The sequence below is a fragment of the Trachypithecus francoisi genome, unplaced genomic scaffold, assembly GCF_009764315.1.
Source record: "Trachypithecus francoisi isolate TF-2019V2 unplaced genomic scaffold, Tfra_2.0 Lachesis_group8, whole genome shotgun sequence".
Classification (NCBI taxonomy): domain Eukaryota; kingdom Metazoa; phylum Chordata; class Mammalia; order Primates; family Cercopithecidae; genus Trachypithecus; species Trachypithecus francoisi.
In genome coordinates, this window is record NW_022681473.1 from 10,334,770 (window position 1) to 10,352,971 (window position 18,202).

The window sequence follows — 18,202 nt, forward strand, 5'->3', positions numbered from 1 at the left end:
TTAGGCAGAAATGTAGTAGCCCTCCCTGCATGGAAGGACTGCGTGGCCTGAAGTTAAACCCGAGTCTCCTGCATGGGAGACGAAATTTCTGCCGCTGAACTACTAATGTCCCACCGAACCTTTATTATTTATCACTTTACATTTATTTGCTGTCTCTCCCAGTAAGAATGGAAGCACATGAAAGCAGGCATATATTCTTTATTCACTGATAGATCCCAGCACTTAAAGAGAGACTGGCTTATGTTTGCTGCTCAATGAGTACTTGTACAATGAAATAACCGAATGACTAGGTCTGAGCAAGGCAGCAGTCTGCCCTGCTCTGCCCTTCTGGCTCAAATGAGGGGATGAGGATGCAGAAGCTACAATGACCAGCACTGAACAGGCATATAAACATAATACAGGTTGAATATCCTTTATCCAAAATGCTTAGGAACAGAAACGTGTCAGATTTTTGATCGTTTTGAATTTTGGAATATTTGCATATACATAATCAGGTATCTCAGGGATGGGACCCAAGTCTAAACGTTTATTTTTCACGTATACATTATATGCATGGCCTGAAGGTAATTTCATATTTTACAATAATTTTGTTCATGAAACAAAGTGACTGAATTTTGATTATAACCTGTCATGTGGGGTTGCGTGTAGAAGTTGCCACTTGTGGCATCATGCTGGCACTCAAAAAGTTTAGATTTTGGAGCATTTTTGCTTCTGGATTACAGATGTTCAACCTGTACAAAAAGGGTATGGTCTAGACAAAAAACATGTATCTACGTGAAGACGTGTACATTCCTCAAAGTGCTAAACACAGATTATGTGAGCCAGCAATTCCGCTCCTCAGTATATACAAAAGAGAAATGAAAACATAAATCCACAAAAAACCTGCAACCAAGGTTCACAGCACCATAATCCATAATAGTCAAAAAGTGGAAACAATTCAAATGCCCATCAGCTGGATGAACAGATAAACAAACGTAGCATCTCCATACTGGGGAGTAGTGGTTGGCAGTAAAAAAGAATATACGCTACAACACAGAAGAAACTTGAAAATGATGTTGAGTAAACAAAGCTGGTCATAAAGAACCACATATTATATGATTCCATTTATATAAAATGCCCAGAACATGCAAATCTATAGAGACAGAAAGTAGGTTAGTGGTTACTGAGAAGGATGGGGGAAATTTAAGGGTGACAACTAAGGAGTGTGGGGTTTCTTTTTGGGGTAATGAAAATGTTCTAAAATTGATTGTGGTGATGGATACACAACTGTGAATTTAATAAAAGTCACTAATTTAAATTTCAAATGGATAAACTTATGGTATGTGAATTACCTCTCACTAAAACTGTTCAGAGTCTGAGCCAGGCAAGGTGGCTCATGCCTATAATCCCAGCACTTTAGAAGGCTAAGGCAGGAGGATCACTTGAGGTCAGGAACTCAAGACCAGCCTGGGCAACATAGGGAGACTCTGTCTCTAAAAAAAATTAAGAAATCTTGGGAGATTGAGGCAGGTTGATTGCTTGAGGTCAGGAGTTCGAGACCAGCCTGGCCAACATAGTAAAACCCTGTCTCTACTAAAAATACAAAAAATTAGCTGGGCGTGGTGGTAGGCGCCTGTAATCCCAGCTACTAGGGAGGCTGAGGCAGGAGAATCGCTTGAACCCGGGAGGAGGAGGTTACAGTGAGCTGAGATTGCACCACTGCACTCCAGCCTGGGCAAAAAGAGTGAAACTCTGTTTCAAAAAAAAATAAATAAATAAAATAAAATAAAATAAAAACAAATAAATAAAGAAATCAACTGGGTGTGGTGGCACGCACCTATAGTCCCAGCTGCTCTGGAGGATGAGGCGGGAAGATCGCTTGAACCCAGGAGGAGTTCAAGGCTACAGTGACCCATGATCATGCCATTGTACTCCAGCCTGGGTGACAGAGTGAGACCCTGTCTCAAAACAAAAAAACAAAAAACAAACAAAAAAAACCCAACAAAACAAAAATGCAGAGTCTGGTCTAACTCCTGATTAGAGCTCTGGTTTACAACTCACAAAGAACATCTGGTACGATCGCTCCAGCATACTGCAACAAAGCATATGAGGCCACAGCCTCATTCCAGAACCATCCAGAGCTGCCTTGGAAACTTCAAGAAACAGTTTGGAGGGCAGCAGGGTGACCAGAGGAGTGTGAGTCAAAGCTCTTCCTTTCATGGCCCCTGTTGGCTCTAAGTGAAGCACTCAAAAACCACAGAGAAAAAGAATGACTTGCTACTACTGCCCAAGGAACTGTCCAGCATTCCTAGGCAAGAACCTTGCTAGCCCAGCCAGATGCTTTTCAGGCAGAAATGACAGCAGCAAGTAAATTCAGTATCCTGATTCTGACATTTCCCCTTCTTCACTGTGCCCACGCAGGGCCTTTGCATAGTAGCTGCAGGGTGTCTTTTGGTGAGCTGTTTGACCAGATCCCAGAAACACATGGGGCTGAACCTTGGAGGAGAAAGATCCCATATATTTGGTAGATGTTTGAAGGGGGAGGCTCCTCACATCCCAGAAGAGGCCCTTTTAACTTCCTTCTTTCTGTCTTCCTCACCAACCTTTGCATCTCCATGAAGCCCCCCAGCCCTTACTGTCTGCTCATTCCAGCCCACAGAGCTCTCTGGTGCTCTGTTCTCCATGCACCCTGTAGCTCACCTAAGACTGGTTGGTTCTCAAACAGTGTTTGCTAGACAAGTGAATTTTTAAATATCTGCTTTTTTCCCTTCCAAAGGATCTCTAGGGTTCACACCCCTTGGAGAGAAGGGCATTGCTGGCACCTGACTGGGCCAGTCTCCTGAAGGGTACCCCAGCCCTATCCAGCAGGGTACTGAAAGCCTGGCCTCCTCAGGCTACCTTTTTCTCAGCCCCAGCTTCCCTTTCCGTGCTGCTAGACTGCTTCCCACTTTACCCAGTCTGCCTAAGGGGCAATGAACAGGAAAAACCTTCCTTCTGCCCCAACTCCTACGAGAGGAAGATGGGTGGGAAAGTTTCCTTGGCAATCTCTAGTTCACCTTCTAAGTTTGTTGTCACTCCCCTTTTCTCTGATGATGTAAGTCCAAGGCAGCAGGAAGAGTGACGGTCTCTAAGTTCTCAAAATCCAGACCAGGGATTTAGCATCTACCTGGGGACTTGGGCCTTTTGCCAGTTGAGACCAAATCTGGGCATCCCATGCCCATCCTGAGTTCTGCTCTGCCCATCCCTCTTGGTGAACCGAGGGGCCGGTCTGTGTGGCACAGGTCAGCATTCCCTGCCTGGCCCTGCTGCACACTGGGCCTCAAGGAGCTTAACAACCACAAGCAAGATTCTGCCATTCATTCTCCTCCTTTCTGGTTAAGACTGTAGATGTCGGAGATAACCTGCCAGGTTTCAAATCCTAAATCTGCCACCTACTCAGCACATACTAACTTTATTATTATCATCAACATCATCAAGTCAAGCACAGTGGCTCATGCCTTTACAGGCAGCACTTAGGGAAGCAGAGGCAGGAGGACAGCTTGAGCCCAAGAGTTCAAGACTGCCATTCACAAAAAGGAAAAAAAAAAGAATATATTTAAAAAGGCAATATAGCGAGACCCTCATTCACAAAAAGGAAACACACACACACACACACACACACACAAAACCCCAAAACAGAACAACTGTAACATCAACATTGTCAAGAAGGAGGTGAGATTATTACAAATAGGGAAGAGAAGTACTCAAAAAACGACCGGTGGCCAATATTGCCAGACATCTGTGCCAGGCAGCGATCTTGAGGAACTCTGCAGTCCAACAGAACCAGGTTCAAGTCCTGTCTCCCCCACCTACAAGCTTTAATTTCCTTATCTGTAAAGCGGCCATAAACGTTCCCTACTTTACAAAAGTAGATGAGAGAACACATGTAAAACACCTTATCCAGTGTTCAGTAAGAGCAACCATTGTGTCCCCAAATACTACTGTCTGCCAATCCAGAAGTCTCACTGTCAAAACAACCTTCAAAATCAAAGTTGAGCCCGCTAAGCCAGCTACAGCCCAGCTGGAGGCTGACAAGAGATGCTAGGGGCCTTTTCGCAAAAGGGGCCAGGTTGAGTGCCTGCTCTCCTCCGGACCTGGTGGACTGCCACACTCCCTCAACCTGTTGCTAGCTGACACCAGCACCTCTAGCCTTCAAAAGAGGGAAGAAGGGGAGTTAGGAACTCAAGACGGGGTCGCTGTGAAGGGCTGGTCCCACATTGGGTATCCAGGACAGGGAAAGTGAGGAGGTTCTGCTTGTTCAGGAGCCAGAGAAGCAATAAGCACTGATGCTTGCTCTTTGATCCCTTGCTCCAAAGTCACCAACCCACTTTTCAGGACTGAACCATCCAACTCACAGGACTCCAAGTGCTCAATCCTTCCCTTACTTACCCCTGCACTCCCTCTTCTATGCTGTAATATGTTTCCCACAGCAGGGATGTGAGCCAGGGTAAGGAGGCAAGCCACTGGGAGGAAGCAGAGAAAAGAGAACGGGAAAAGAGAGGAGAAAGTCTCCAACAGAAATGCTTCTTGGGGTAAGGCCCCAAGTGAGGCAACTTCCTCACCTAGCTGCTTCCCTGAAGGATAAAGTGGTAAGAGTATGCAGTGGCTAATATGGAGAGAGAGTTTCCCTTTTTGGGTTCTGGCTGCACCATTCAGCTTGGCCCTGGGTCTCACCAACAGGATGGCAGGCTGAGGATTAGCTACCCTACTAGGCCAACTCAACAGGACCTGGCAAAAACCACGTTCTCCCCTCCACCACCTCCTCCCTGCTTATAGTAAGATGTGGCACACCAGGCACTCCCAAAGCTCTGGCCTATATCACACTCCAGGCAGGCCCTGAAGGATGGAGGAGGTCTGTCGAGAGGAGTCCCTATGGCTCTCAAGTAGCCTTTAGGAAGAATAAGGGGTCACCCTGCAAGGCAGTTATTTGGAACCAAAAGGCAAACCAAGCAGTTACTAAGCAGGCCTGATTCAGAAGTAGGGCTGAATCAGCTTTGGGGTCTGCTACTGAGAGGAAGAGAAGGCAGGACATGGAGGAGAAAATAAAAAGACAGGTTTGCACCCACTGGGCCTGTCAGGCCCTTCCCGCCTGGGACCTCAGACTTGGTCTAGGTGTGTTGTCAGGCTTGCCCGGAAGACAGCCGCCACCCCGAGAGGCCTGGCGCTGACTCAGGTAGGCAAGGCCCCTGCCCTAATGCTGGAGGCTCCTACCAACAGTTGTCCCGTGGAGAAGCTCATGCTTTGGGACTCTGCATTCAGGGCTGGCCTCAAGTGTCCTTTGGCTTCCCGAGGGCTGAGAAGGGGCCAAACCAGGAGAGGTGATACTCCCTGGCCAGAAGCAGAGTAAGCCGGGTACTACAGAGTGGGGAGAGAAGAGTATCCCTTGGGCACCGGCCCTGGGTGACAGCCCTAGATCCTAGGCTCCCCCTCACTGTAGCACGAGAACATCCTCTCTGAGGCCTCGGGACTCTGCCTCCCACCAGTCCCTCCTCACCCACTTGTCAAGCCGCTTGTTCTCAGGGGAGACTCTTCTGGTATGTGCCCCTCTTCCTTTCCTAGTCAATGCCACTTCCACATCTGGACAGCCTTCCCATGAATATTACTATGCTGGACTCAGGCAGGGCGCCACTTAGCAACTCTCTAAAGATCCTATGTTTGAGGTGAGAAGGAAGAAAGAGGAGGAGGCAATCCTAGAGTAAAAAGGGGGACAACATACCAGACTGGAGAAAGGGAAAAGGACTACCAGCGACTTCCATTCAGCAGAGCCCACAGCAGAACCTGTCAGGCAGCGAGGGCAAAGTACAGAGGCCGGGAAGAGCCAGGCCCAGGGCGGGGGCTGCAGGCTCAGCCAGCCACCCTTACTCAGCCGGAGCAGGCGACACCTTCCACCACCTCCTCAGTGAAAAGTAGCTAAGCAGCCAGGCCGAGCGGTTCCTGCCTGGGAACCTGGACGGTGTCGCAACCGAAACCACCACTAGCAGAGAGAGACTGAGTTTGGCAAGGAGAGCAACAGGGACAAAGCCCCGCTGGCTTCTCAAGGGCCAGAAGCCTGGTAGTAAGGAAGTGCGTGCAATTCCAGGACAGTACACCAGAAGCAAGGTGGGAGGGAAGAGGCAGGAGGGAATAGGGCAGGAAAGGAGACAGAGAGAGAAAGAGGCGGGTTTAGATCAACTTCCTTCTCCCCTCCCCCTCCCTACCTCCCCGGAAGTGGGCAGCCCCACCCTCCCCAAGGTGCTTTGCTGGGTAACAGCTGGTGAGAGGGTGAGGAGACTCACTGCAGCCACGGCTGTCATAAAACCCTAGCTCACCTGTAGCAGGTGGGACCTGGGTAGGGGCAGATGACTTTAACAAAGCCTCCAATAGGGCTGGGGAGGAATATGTGTGACTCAGATGTGCTGACCCAGAGTGGCGGCCCTGCCAAAGACCAGCAAACTACCCCCTCAAGAACGAAGTAGGGAGGAGGGTAAGCAGAAACCAGCAAGCTGACAGTGGCGGATGGACCTCCTACTTCCTAAAAAAGCAGTGCTTAACCTTAGAACCATGCACATTCCACTTAGACACAAAATATTTTGGGCATAATTTCAGGGAGTTCGGGGACTCTATGTAAAGCCTCCTAGAGGTAGGTCTGTTTTCTAGATTAAGAGCCTTTATCACTGATAGAGCATTCTATCAATGAAAAAATCCTGTTTCATCCTAGATTTTGCCCAAAAGCTAGAAACAATCCAAACGTCTCTTCTAAGTGCCTTCCAGGCCTGCTTCTGAAAATTCATCCATCCCTAGGTTCTCACTCACCCAAGTCTCCAGTCTCCAGTTTTGCCTTACCTTCAAAACAACACTGCTTTCTCAAGGAATTCCAAAGGCCTGGGATTCCTCACACTTTCCTCCTGCTAAGCCCCCACTATCCGGGCACATGGTGAGCACGGGGCAAGCTGGCTGTCTCTCATCTGGAGAAGACTCCCCTTCCAGACCAACGACCCCTGTCTATGTGCTGGTTGCAGCCTTGCCTCTGGTTCTCAGAACGATTTCTCATTCATCCCTGATTCTAGGCTAGGCTCTTTCTCATTAAGGAACTCTGTGACCTTCTCATGTTGGTAACCATTAACCCTCTAGGGAAGGGCAAAGCTTCCTCTGTGCTCTCACAGCACTTAAGCATATATCCCTGCAAGACGATGCTACTCAGGAATGGCCAAGAAATGTTTGCCTTACACATAAGCCCTGGCCAACAGATTCACATTTCTGATACTACTGTATGTCCACTTTGTTTTCTCCAAACACAGACCTACAGGGTAGGTAGTCTCCCCGTTTTCCATTGAGAAATTGGCATTCAGAGGTTATGAGACTAGCCCAAAACCTCACAGCTTCTCAGTACAGAGCTGGGGCCAGAGCCCAGAGCTTTGTCACCATTTCAGCACTCTGCTGTTCCTGACAGTCAGTCCCCCTTACCAGTTCTCATCAGCCCTTCTTTGATGCCCAGGTGCTCTCATTTCCCCCAAAAGATAAGCCTCTGGCTCCTCCTCCATAAGCTAGGAGGCAGAAGGTATGAAGGCTCAGGAAAGGCACTCGGGACAATGGGAATGACAATGTTTGGTTCAGGCCAATGGTGGAGGGCTGTTTAAAGGCCTCTCCCAGTGGTCCCACAGCAACCCTTTCCTTTTTCCAGCCCTTGAAAAGTGGGCCCTGACTTCAGTGGGCCCACTGGATCCTGGGATCGAGCTTGCCTGGGCCCTCCGGCCCCTTCACTCACTGGTAGACTGAGAACCAGAGCAGGATCAAACAGCTTCATTTTTCCAGTCCCTTCATTTTTCTAGGGCTTTGCAATGTGACAGAAGGACTGTTTCCTCAATCCTGTTTGTGGGAGACAGTAAGGGGTTTTACAAACGGAGGAAATACAAAGCACTGACCTCAAACAGAAAGGCTGGGAAGAGATAGGGTAGGATTTAGATAAAAAGTCACATGGGGGCCAGGCACGGTGGCTCACGCCTGTAATCCCAGCACACTGAGAGGCCGAGGAGGGTGGATCACTTGAGGTCAGGAGTTCGAGACCAGCCTGGGCAACATGGCAAAACCCCATCTCCACTAAAAATATAAAAATTTGCCGAGTATGGTGGCATGCTCCTGTAATCCCAGCTACTCAGAGGCTGAGGCATGAGAATTGCTTGCACCTGGGAGGCGGAGGCTGCAGTGAGCACAGATTGCGCCACTGCACTCTAGCCTGGGCGACAGAGTGAGACTCTGTCTCAAAAAAAAAAAAAAAAGCCACATGGGGCTGAGCACTGTTGCTCGTGCCTTAATCCCAGCACTTTGGGAGGCCATGGTGGGAGGATGACTCGCACCTGGGAATTCGAGACAAGCCTGGGCAACACAGTGAGACCCTCTCTCTCCAAATTCAAAAATTAGCCAGCCATGGTGCCATGGGCCTGTAGTCTCAGCTGCTCGGGAGGCTAAAGCAGGGTGACTGTTTCAGTCCAGGAGGTGGAGGTAACAGTGAGCTATGATCGTGCCACTGCACTCCAGCTTGGGTGACAGAATAAGAATGACTCTTGTGACTCTTATTATTTTTTTTTGAGATGGAGTCTCACTCTGTTGCCCAGGCTGGAGTGCAGTGGCGTGATCTCGGCTCACTGCAACCTCCACTTTCCGGGTTCAAGCGACTCTCCTGCCTCAGCCTTCCGAGTAGCTGGGATTACAGGAGCCTGCCACCACACTCAGCTAATTTTTTAATATTTTTAGTAGAGATGTAGGTTTCACCATGTTGGCCAGGATGGTCTCAATCTCCTGGCCCTGTGAACCGCCCACCTTGGCCTCCCAAAGTGCTGGGATTACAGGTCTGAGTCACCGCACCTGGCTTTTTTTTTTTTTTTTTTTTTTTTTTGCGATGGAGTCTCGCTTTGTCACCCAGGCTGGAGTGCAGTGGCGTGATCTTGGCTCACTGCAACATCCGCCTCCTGGGTTCAAGTGATTCTTCTGCCTCAGCCTCCCAAGTAGCTGGGGATTACAAGTGCATGCCACCACATCCAGATAACTTTTGTATTTTTAGTAAGACGAGGTTTCACCACCTTGGCCGGGCTAGTCTTGAACTCCTGGCCTCAAGTAATCCACCCACCTCAGCCTCCCAAAGTGCTGGGATTACAGACATGAGCCACTAAGCCCAGTCTCTCTTTTTTTTTTTTTTTTGAGACAAGGTATGACTCTATCGCCCGGGCTAGAGTGCAGCAGCATGATCTTGGCTCACTATAACCTCTGCCTCCTGGGCTCAATTCATCCTCCCACCTCAGCCTCCCGAGTAGCTGCAACTATAGGGCCACAGCAATATGCCCGGCTAATTTTTGTATTTTTTGTAGAGATAGGGTTTTGCCAGCTTGTCCAGGCTGGTACTGAACTCAACAATTCAAGTGATCTGCCCATCTTGGCCTCCCAAAGTGTGGGGATTATAGACATGAGCTACCACTCCCAGCATAAGACTGTCTCTTAAAAAAAGTCATGTGCCTGTGGCAAGTCCCTATTTATTAATTTATTTTTAGACAGGGTCTTATTCTGTTGCCTAGGCTGGAGTGCAGTGGTATGATCTTGGCTCACTGCAGTCTTCGTCTCCTGGGCTCAAGTGATCTTCCTCTTGAGCACCTGGGACTACAGGCATGTGCCACCAACCCCGCTAATTTTTGTATATTTTGTACAGACAGGATATCACCATGTTGCCCAGGCTGGTCTTGAACTCCTTGGGCTCAAGCAATCTTCTCACCTTGGCCTCCTAAAGCGCTGGCATCACAGGAGTGAGCCATTGCGCATGGCCATATGGGACATTTGGTAACTGGGAGATGGAGTCCCTTGTTTTTTAACCCTTCCTCCCTCACTGTATCCAGAAACCGTCTTTGCATCCTTTGATTCTGAGCAACTATGGTTATCAACTGCCAAGAGTCAATAAACCAGAGGAGCATTCAGTGCTGGAGAGCTTGTAAAACTGGCAGGCACTCACCAGTGGAGAGCCTGGATGCTCCCACCCCCAAAATTAACTGTGACTGCTCCACTTGAGAAACAGCCACATTCCTTTACTATCCCACTGTAGATGGGAGGCAGGGGCTGCTCCCTCTTCCCAGCCAGGGTAGGAGCCTCCCTCACAAAGGATAACCAGAAAGCCTGCAACTTAAGTACAAAGCCAAAACCAAGGTGGTTTACTGCCCTTTAGCTCTCTGAGCTACAATCCTCAACACAAGGCAGGGAGATCAGCACTGCAGCCTGGCCCATGAGGCAGGCCAGGCCTCAAACTTGCCTGGGAAAAACCTGACATGGCAAAAGAGGTGAGAACAGAGAGCCACCTCCAGCTCACTCTCCTTCAGGCCTGGAAGCCACAATGCAAAGAGCACTCTCCAAATCTCTTGTCTTCAGAGCCACTTGAAATGCTGGGCTCCTCTTGAAAGTAGATTCTACTGAGCAACCAGGGCTTTAGAGGCTTCCAGGACCACTTTCATCCCTGAGAATCTGCTTGCTGGGGTCTGGTCTCTAAATCCCCAACTACTGTTACCCTAGCAAACTTTTGTTCAACAGTATTCTGGAGCCCTGGCTCCAGTTGCAAAGCTCAGTGAGATCTGGCTCCTGCCTTCCAGAATCTTAGAAGAGGTAAACTATACAGAAAACTTACTAGAGTCGCTCTGCCCACCTCTGCTGCTTACCAGTTGACTGAACATGAGCAAAGTGACATAACTTCTCCAAATCTGTTCTTCATTTGGGACATAAAGATACTAGCTGGACCCATTTCACAGAATTAGAGGGAAGATTAAATGAGAAAATCTGGCCGGGCATGGTAGCTCACGCCCGTGATTCCAGGACTTTGGGAGGCCAAGGCAAGCAGATCCCTTGAGCCTAGGAGTTCGAGGCCAACATGGCGAAACACCAGCTCTACAAAAAAACACAAAAATTAGCCGGGGTGTGGTGACATGTGCCTGTAATTCCAGCTACTTGGGAGGCTGATGTGGAAGGATCACCTGAGCCCAGGGAGGTAGGCTGAGGCTGCAGTGAGCCATGATCACACTGCGGCACTCCAGCCTGGGTGACAGAGTAAGACCCTGTCTCAAAAGAAAAAAGAAAAAGAAAAAAGAAAATCCGTATCAGTGTTTAGCATAGAACCTGTGTTCGGGAATGTCTTGATGATGTATTCTATTATTATCTAGCTTCACTTTGGGGTAGGAACCATTGTTTCCCATCTCCAAGGGTTCTCTAGGCTCTGGGAAGAGCTACAATACCTAGAAACTTGACTGTAAGTACCAGTATAGCTAAGTTGATTCCTGTCATCCTGGTATTCCTTCTATAACAAGGAAAAGTCAAATTCTTGCCACGGCTGGGCCATCAGGCAAAGAAGACCCTCTTTCCTAACATAAAACCATCCTGCAGGAGGAGTAGGTGAATGACAAAGTGCCCATGCCTCTGCCCTCTGTGTGGCCCAGAGGATGGTGACAGTGGTCCTGCCAGGGTTCTTCCCTTCTTCATCAGTTCCTTAACTCCCTCCTCCCAGAAAAGGTCCACAAAACAACTGATATACCAGTACCACATGGTGCCAAGGGCTGGGGGAAGCTCACACTGCCAGCCTCGCACTTTATGCGGTTCCTCCCATACCAGTGGGTTACCGTAACCATGGAGACCAACAAGTTCCTCCATATCACAGGAGAGCCAGCCTGCCAGTAGCCCAGGGCTCTGGGGGATGGGGGTGGTGGGGGTAGGCAGAAGGCAGCCTGCAGCACAGAGGTTTGGCTCACTTTACAGAGGACTGTGGGGAGGTAGCAGATCCTAACCAGTGCAGCTGAGGTGGCTGGGCTTCCTCTTAAGCTCGTTTTCTTTGCCTAGTATGTATGTTCTTGGCATATTTTCTGGGCTCTCTAGACACTGGGGCTCTCTTCCTAGCTCCACTGCTGTACACTGGGGATAATAGTGAAGGGTGCCGTTCCGGAGTTAGACCTGTGATAACCCAGCTCCACCGCGCTGCACGTGCACATACACAAAACATTGGAACAATACAGAAAAGATTAGCATGGCCCCTGTGCAAGGATGACACACAAATCTGTGAAGCATTCCTTTTTTTTTTTTGAGACAAGAGTTTCGCACTTGTTGCCCAGGCTAGAGTACAATGGCGCGATCTTGGCTCACCGCAATCTCCGCCTCCCGGGTTCAAGTGATTCTCCTGCCTCAGCCTCCCAAGTAACTGGGATTACAGGTATGCACCATCATGCCTGGCTAATTTTCCTCAGGTGATCCACCCAGCTCGGCCTCCCAAAGTACTGGGATTACAGGTGTGAGCTACTGAGCCCGGCCCATATTTTTTAAAAGATTAAAAATTTTATTATTTCAGGCTGGGCATGGTGGCTTATGCCTGTAATCCCAGCACTTTGGGAGGCCAAGGTAAGCAGATCACCCAAGGTCAGGAGTTCGAGACCAGCCTGGCCAATGTGGTGAAACCCCATCTCTACTAAAAATGCAAAAATTAGCAGGGTATGGTGGCACGCACCTATAATCCCAGCTACTAGGGAGGCTGAGGCACGAGAATCACTTGAACCTGGGAGGCAGAGGTTGCAGTGAGCCGAGATCGCACCACACTGCACTCCAGCCTGGGCCACAGAGGCAGATTCTGTCTCAAAAAAAAAATTTTTTTTTGAATAAATAAAAATAATAAGAAAAAAGAATAGGTCAGAATTGTGGTACAAAGAGTTACCCAGATCTACACATACTAAAAGGAAAGTGGTTATCTATCCTACACGTCTTCCTGTGATCCAGGTAAGTCCTCTTATCCCTTGTTTATCTCAAATCCAGACACTGTCTTAGCTGGGAGTGGTCACTCACTTCTCTGGACTCTCAGCACTCTATCTGTACCCTTCATTTCTTCTTCTTTTGTAAGAGATGAAGTCTTGCTCTCTCGCCCAGGCTGGACTGCAATGGCACAATCACAGCTTACTGCATCCTCAAACTCCTTGGCTCAAGGAATTCTACTGCTTCAGCCTCTCAAATAGTTGGGACTACAGGTGTGTGCCACTATACCCGGCAAGTTTTTCATTTATTTCTTTTGTAGAGATAGCATCTTGCCATCTTGCCCAGGCTGGCCTCAAACTCCTAGGCTCAAGCAATCTTCCTGCCTCAGCCTCCCAAAGTGCTGGGATTATAGGCGTGAGCCACCACACCCAGCCCCATTGATTTCTTGTTTGTGTCCCCATACCTTAACCCCCTCATGCTCTGACAGATCAGAGCCAGTGTCTCCTTCACCCTCATATACCCTCAGTGCCCAACAATGCCCACACCTACTTGGCCCATGTTATAATACGTAGGGAACAAGAGAGGCACAACTTTTTCATCTTTAAAGTTGCCTACTCTCGACCCCAAGAGATAAGGGTAACGGAAGGAAGATCACAACTTCTTGCTACCAGCCCCGTTTCCCCTTGTTCAAGGCATTTGTTGCCCTTGAAGTTGGTTGGTTACTATCTGTCCTTCCTGCTAGACTACATTACAAAAGGAGGGACCTTGGTCTTTTTTTTTTTGAGATAGTTTCTTCTCTGCCCATCCAGGTTAGAGTGCAGTGGTGTGATCTTGGCTCACTGGAGCCTCTGCCTCAGGAGTTCGAGTGATTCTCCTGCCTCAGCCTCCCAAGTAGCTGGGATTACAGGTGCCCACCACCACGTGTGTGTGTGTGTGTTTTTAAGTAGAGACGGGGTTTTGCCATGTTGGCCAGACTGGTCTTGAACTCCTGACCTCAGGTGATCTGCCCACCTTGGCCTCCCAAAGTGCTGGAATTACAGGCATGAGCCACTGCACCAGGCCAGGTCTGTCTTATTCATGGCCCAGAACAATGCCCAGCACAGTATTCAATATAGTACTGAATGAATAAATGTGTACAAATGAATAAATAAGAAAACATGTTGGGGTGTCTTCATGACAGTCTCTGGGACCAAGTGATAACTGAAAGCCCACATCAGTGTGCTCTGCAAAAAATACCCATGAGGGTAGTGAGCCACGAGATCCCCTATTCCAGTGATGGATGAAAAGTGAGTGATCACCAAGGTGAGCTGGAGACAGACTCAGAATATAGGCACAACCAGGGACCAGCAGGGCCCATCCCACTTGCTCCCCTAAATCAAGCCCTAGCCTTTCTTTCATCAGAGGGAAAACCCTCTCCTTCAAACTTCCTGCTGCCCAAGACAACCATCAGATACTCCCACACTTAAGACAGTTCTCTCTGCCTCTCTACATTTAGTTTCTCTACCGCTTTGCTATCAAAACCATTGTGTCTTGCTGTGACAATGAATGCAACTCGAACCATTCTAAGAGCTACCAATTGGGGACAGACAGTGACTTGTATAAGAATCTAGGAGACATTTATTTATTGTTTGCCACACTAAGAGTTCTGCTTTAATATTTCTTACGTGAACCAATGTACTGACTCTAAGGCCCTGTTAACTGTAGGGTGTCAAAATAATTTCACCCATACACACCTGCCTCCTGTCCTGCTGCACGAATCAGTATTCCCACCCTGCCCCCAACCCCTCCCCAAACTGCCTCCTGTTACAAAAAAGCAAAGGAACTAAAAACGGCAGCTGGGGAGCTCAGTTGACTCACCCAGCATAATCATCTCCTCCCAGAATCTCCCATCTTCTCCTGGGGTTTTTGCCAACACAAAGTAAAAAAGAAGCATGAGATCTTAAAACAAAACAAAAAAAAAACTCTCTCAGCATTTATGCAACAGTCTTTCTACCTGGGTACAGATTTAATCCTTTGTTTCTGCCCTTTCCAATGTGGTTTCCTTAAAACTTGCTTGTATGCTGAGGATAAGATCCAGTCTGGAGCTGGGAAACAGGCCTTCTAGACCCCCCCAGTCCCAGCATTGCTGCTGGAAAGTGCAGAACAAGACATGTGCCTCTTCCTGCTGCATCTTTCTCTGGAAGTGAAGAAATACTGCCTTCCTACTCCACCAGTTTCAAAGAGGGAGTTGAATTAGAAGGAGGAAATGTCAGAAAAAAAACACTGGGACAAAGTTTGTTGCCCCAGAAGTCACCATGGCCACAGGTCACAGCGCATCAGAAACCACCCCAAGGCTGTCACTGCCACCCTCACCTCAGAACTGTCTCCCTGTTGGGCCCGGCTGCAAAGTGGCTACTCCACTTAAGTGACCACTAAAAATCCAACTGGCTGATCTTTCTAGAAGCAAGCCCTTACAGGGCTGCTCCTGCTGATAGAGAAAGGTGCTATCTTTCTCCTGCAGCAGATCACTAAAAACCCAAGCAGGAGAGGGCACCTAAGTTGTGGAATGAGGGCCATCCTGTTTCAGGTGCTACCAGACTATGGATCAAATCAGCTGACATGGAGAACCCAGACAAACCTAGCCCTCAAGGCAATCACAGAAGACAAGGGTAGCTCTCTAGCAACTTTTCTGGGTAGGAAGAGGAGGGTGTTTCTTTTTTGCCATCTGGTATATAGGAGGACAACTTACTTGTACAATAGATAGTGCCATGACCACAAAATATGATTTAAAAAAAATTTTTTTTTTTTGAGACAGAGTCTCACTCTATCGCCCAGGCTGGAGTGGAGTGGTGTGTCATCTCAGTTCACTGCAACCTCTACCTCCCGGGTTCAAGTGATTCTCCTGCCTCAGCCTCCTGAGTAGCTGGGAGTACAGGTGCGCACCACCAGGACCAGATTTTTTTTTTTTTTTTTTTTGTATTTTTAGTAGAGATGGGGTTTTACCATGTTGGCCAGGCTGGTCTCAAACTCCTGTCCTCAAGTGATCTGACTGCCTCGGCCTCCCAAAGTGCTGGGATTACAGGCGTGAGTCACCGCACCCAGCTGAATACAAAATAAAGAGACACTTCCACAGGCAAATGCAAATCTGTTGCAGCATATTAGTCAAGAAATCCCCAAGTTACCAAAAGTTCTGTTCTGAGAAGGAACTCTTTTTCCATAGAAACATGTTACAAATGGTAGCTGTGTTCTCAGGACAGCCCATAAGGTCCCAGCATAGTATTTCAAGTGGTACGTGAATCGTACTTAAGAGTTAAACCATAGCCCAGAACAGGAAATGAATTCAGAGTTCCAACTCAGGACCTGGGAACAGATCTTTGCTCTCCAAGCACCATGTGCAGCAGACACTGGGGCTCCCTAGCCTTCAAGCTCTGGGTGAGGGCTTGAATCAAGAAGACTTGAGCTGGGCGCGGTGGCTCACTCCTGTAATTCCAGCACTTTGGGAGGCTGAGGCGGGCGGATCACGAGGTCAAGAGATCGAGACCATCCTTGCTAACACGGTGAAACCCCATCTCTACTAAAAATACAAAAAATTAGCCGGGCGTGGTGGTGGGCACCTGTAGCCCCAGCTACTGGGGAGGCTGAGGCAGGAGAATGGCATGAACCCGGGAGGCGGAGCTTGCAGTGAGCCAAGATCGAGTCACTATACTCCAGCCTGGGCAACAGACCCAGACTCCGTCTCAAAAACAAAAAAAAAAAGAAGAAAACTTGAACAAGAGAGCTTCAAAGCATTTGGGGTAGAGCTTAAGGCTGGGTGGGAGAGAGGGTCTGAGGAGTTATAAACACAGATGGAGATGAGCAATGAGGCTAGAGGAAAAATTTTAAATGGGTGCTGCCTTACACAAGAGAAGAGCTAATTAAGGAAGACCAGGTAGAACAACTTCCAGCCAGAGGAGACAAGACAACCTGCAACAGTACCCTGACATATCAGGGGCAAAAAATGCTCTTTACAACTGTCTTCCCTCCTAGGCAACTGACGCGGGGGCCATGCTTCATACCTGCCTTACTCGGCCTGCCACTGCTGCTGCAGTCTCAACCCTGTGCTGAAGGCTGGATCCTGTTACTAAGTGGCCATGGCCTAGGCAGGTATCCTGGCCAGCTTGCCAGATCAATGGAGGATTCATTTGTCAGCAGTTAGGTGAAGAGTAGAAAGCCCGAGCTTCTCAGTGAGATTGAGTATATGTCAGCTTATGGCTTTAGGCTGAAGGTGCCCCTCAAAGCCAACCACTGCTGCTTATTCGCTAGTGGCAATGACAATTTTGCTCCAAGGGGGCCCTTGCTGTTTGTACTTTCTACTTAGGAGCAAAGTATGGCAAACCAGATGACAGTCATTTTCCATCACATGTGCCTTATTAAAAAGTACTTTTTTTTTTGAGACAGGCCAGAGTGCAGTGGCACGATCTTGGCTCACTGCAGCCTCGACCTCCCCAGGCTCAGGTGATCCTCCCACCTCAGCCTTCTGAGTAGCTGGGACTACAGATGCCCACCACCACACCTGATTAATTTTTGTACTTTTGTAGAGATGGGGTTTTGCCACGTTGCCCAAGCTCCTCTCAAGTGATAGGCGTGAGCCACTGCACCCGGCCAAAAGGCACTTTTTATACTGAATTCATCCTTTCAACATCCTATGAAAAGAGTCTGGGCTGGGTGCGGCGGCTCACGCGTATAATCCCAGCACTTTGGGAGGCTGAGGCGGGCGGATCACTTGAAGTCAGGCATTCGAGACCAGCCTGACCAACATGGTGAAACTCCATCTCTACTAAAAATACAAAAATCAGCCGGGCGTGGTGGCGGCCACCTGAAGTCCCAGCTACTCAGGAGGCCCAGGTGGAACGGTCACTTGAGCCTGGGGAGGTCGAGGCTGCAGTGAGTCGAGATCACGCCACTGCACTCCAGCCTGGTTGGTTGACAGAGCAAGACTCCGTCTCAAAAAAAAAAAAAGAGTCTGATTGAACTGGTTTCTAAGAGAAGGCCCAAGGCATTTGTAACCTCTGTGGTATGAACCTGGGAATGGCACTCTTTGGTGAGATTAGCTCATGCACTGGTGGAAGCCCTCAGGGACCAGAACCACCTATTAACAGGTGGCGCTGGGAGGAAGGGGGCCACTCTTGGGCATTGCTAGATGTGCTGCTACACAGACTATGGACAAGGGAATGCTGGGTGTTTTGAAGGAGGCAAGCAGCCAAGTCTGTAGCTCTCCACCTCTGAATTCACTCAGAGACGGCAGGGAAGAAACGATGGCTCCAAGAGGAATACAGCTCCTACCCAACAAATCCTAAAAGGCAGCTCTAACTGGAAATAGGTATGGTGGCATAAATGAAGACCCAAAGAAGAAACCCACCCAGGACACCTCTCATCAGTAGAATTTAGCTTGGTGGTCACAGGCCGCGGCTACCCATTCTGTTGCTCTACATAG

General features: G+C 48.7%; 1 protein-coding gene and 1 non-coding gene across 17 annotated transcripts in view; one reads left to right on the top strand and one right to left on the bottom strand.

Moving 5' to 3' along the window:
• MARK2 (microtubule affinity regulating kinase 2) overlaps window positions 1–18,202 on the bottom strand; it is a 75,646-nt gene that overhangs the window by 17,395 nt on the left and 40,049 nt on the right. Inside the window, exon 1 of one of the 16 annotated variants that reach the window (XM_033206802.1) lies at window positions 5,735–6,164. The exons of 12 other annotated variants lie outside the window; for them this stretch is intronic. The gene's annotated coding sequence lies outside the window, so the exon portion shown is untranslated. Of the gene's footprint in view, window positions 1–4,407; window positions 4,724–5,512; window positions 5,703–5,734; window positions 6,183–18,202 lie in introns of those variants that run through there. 3 more of the 16 variants (XM_033206800.1, XM_033206801.1, XM_033206810.1) reach the window with 3 other exon arrangements.
• LOC117081806 lies at window positions 11,986–12,089 on the top strand. The gene has a single exon (XR_004436291.1). It is a non-coding gene; the product is annotated as a U6 spliceosomal RNA (small nuclear RNA).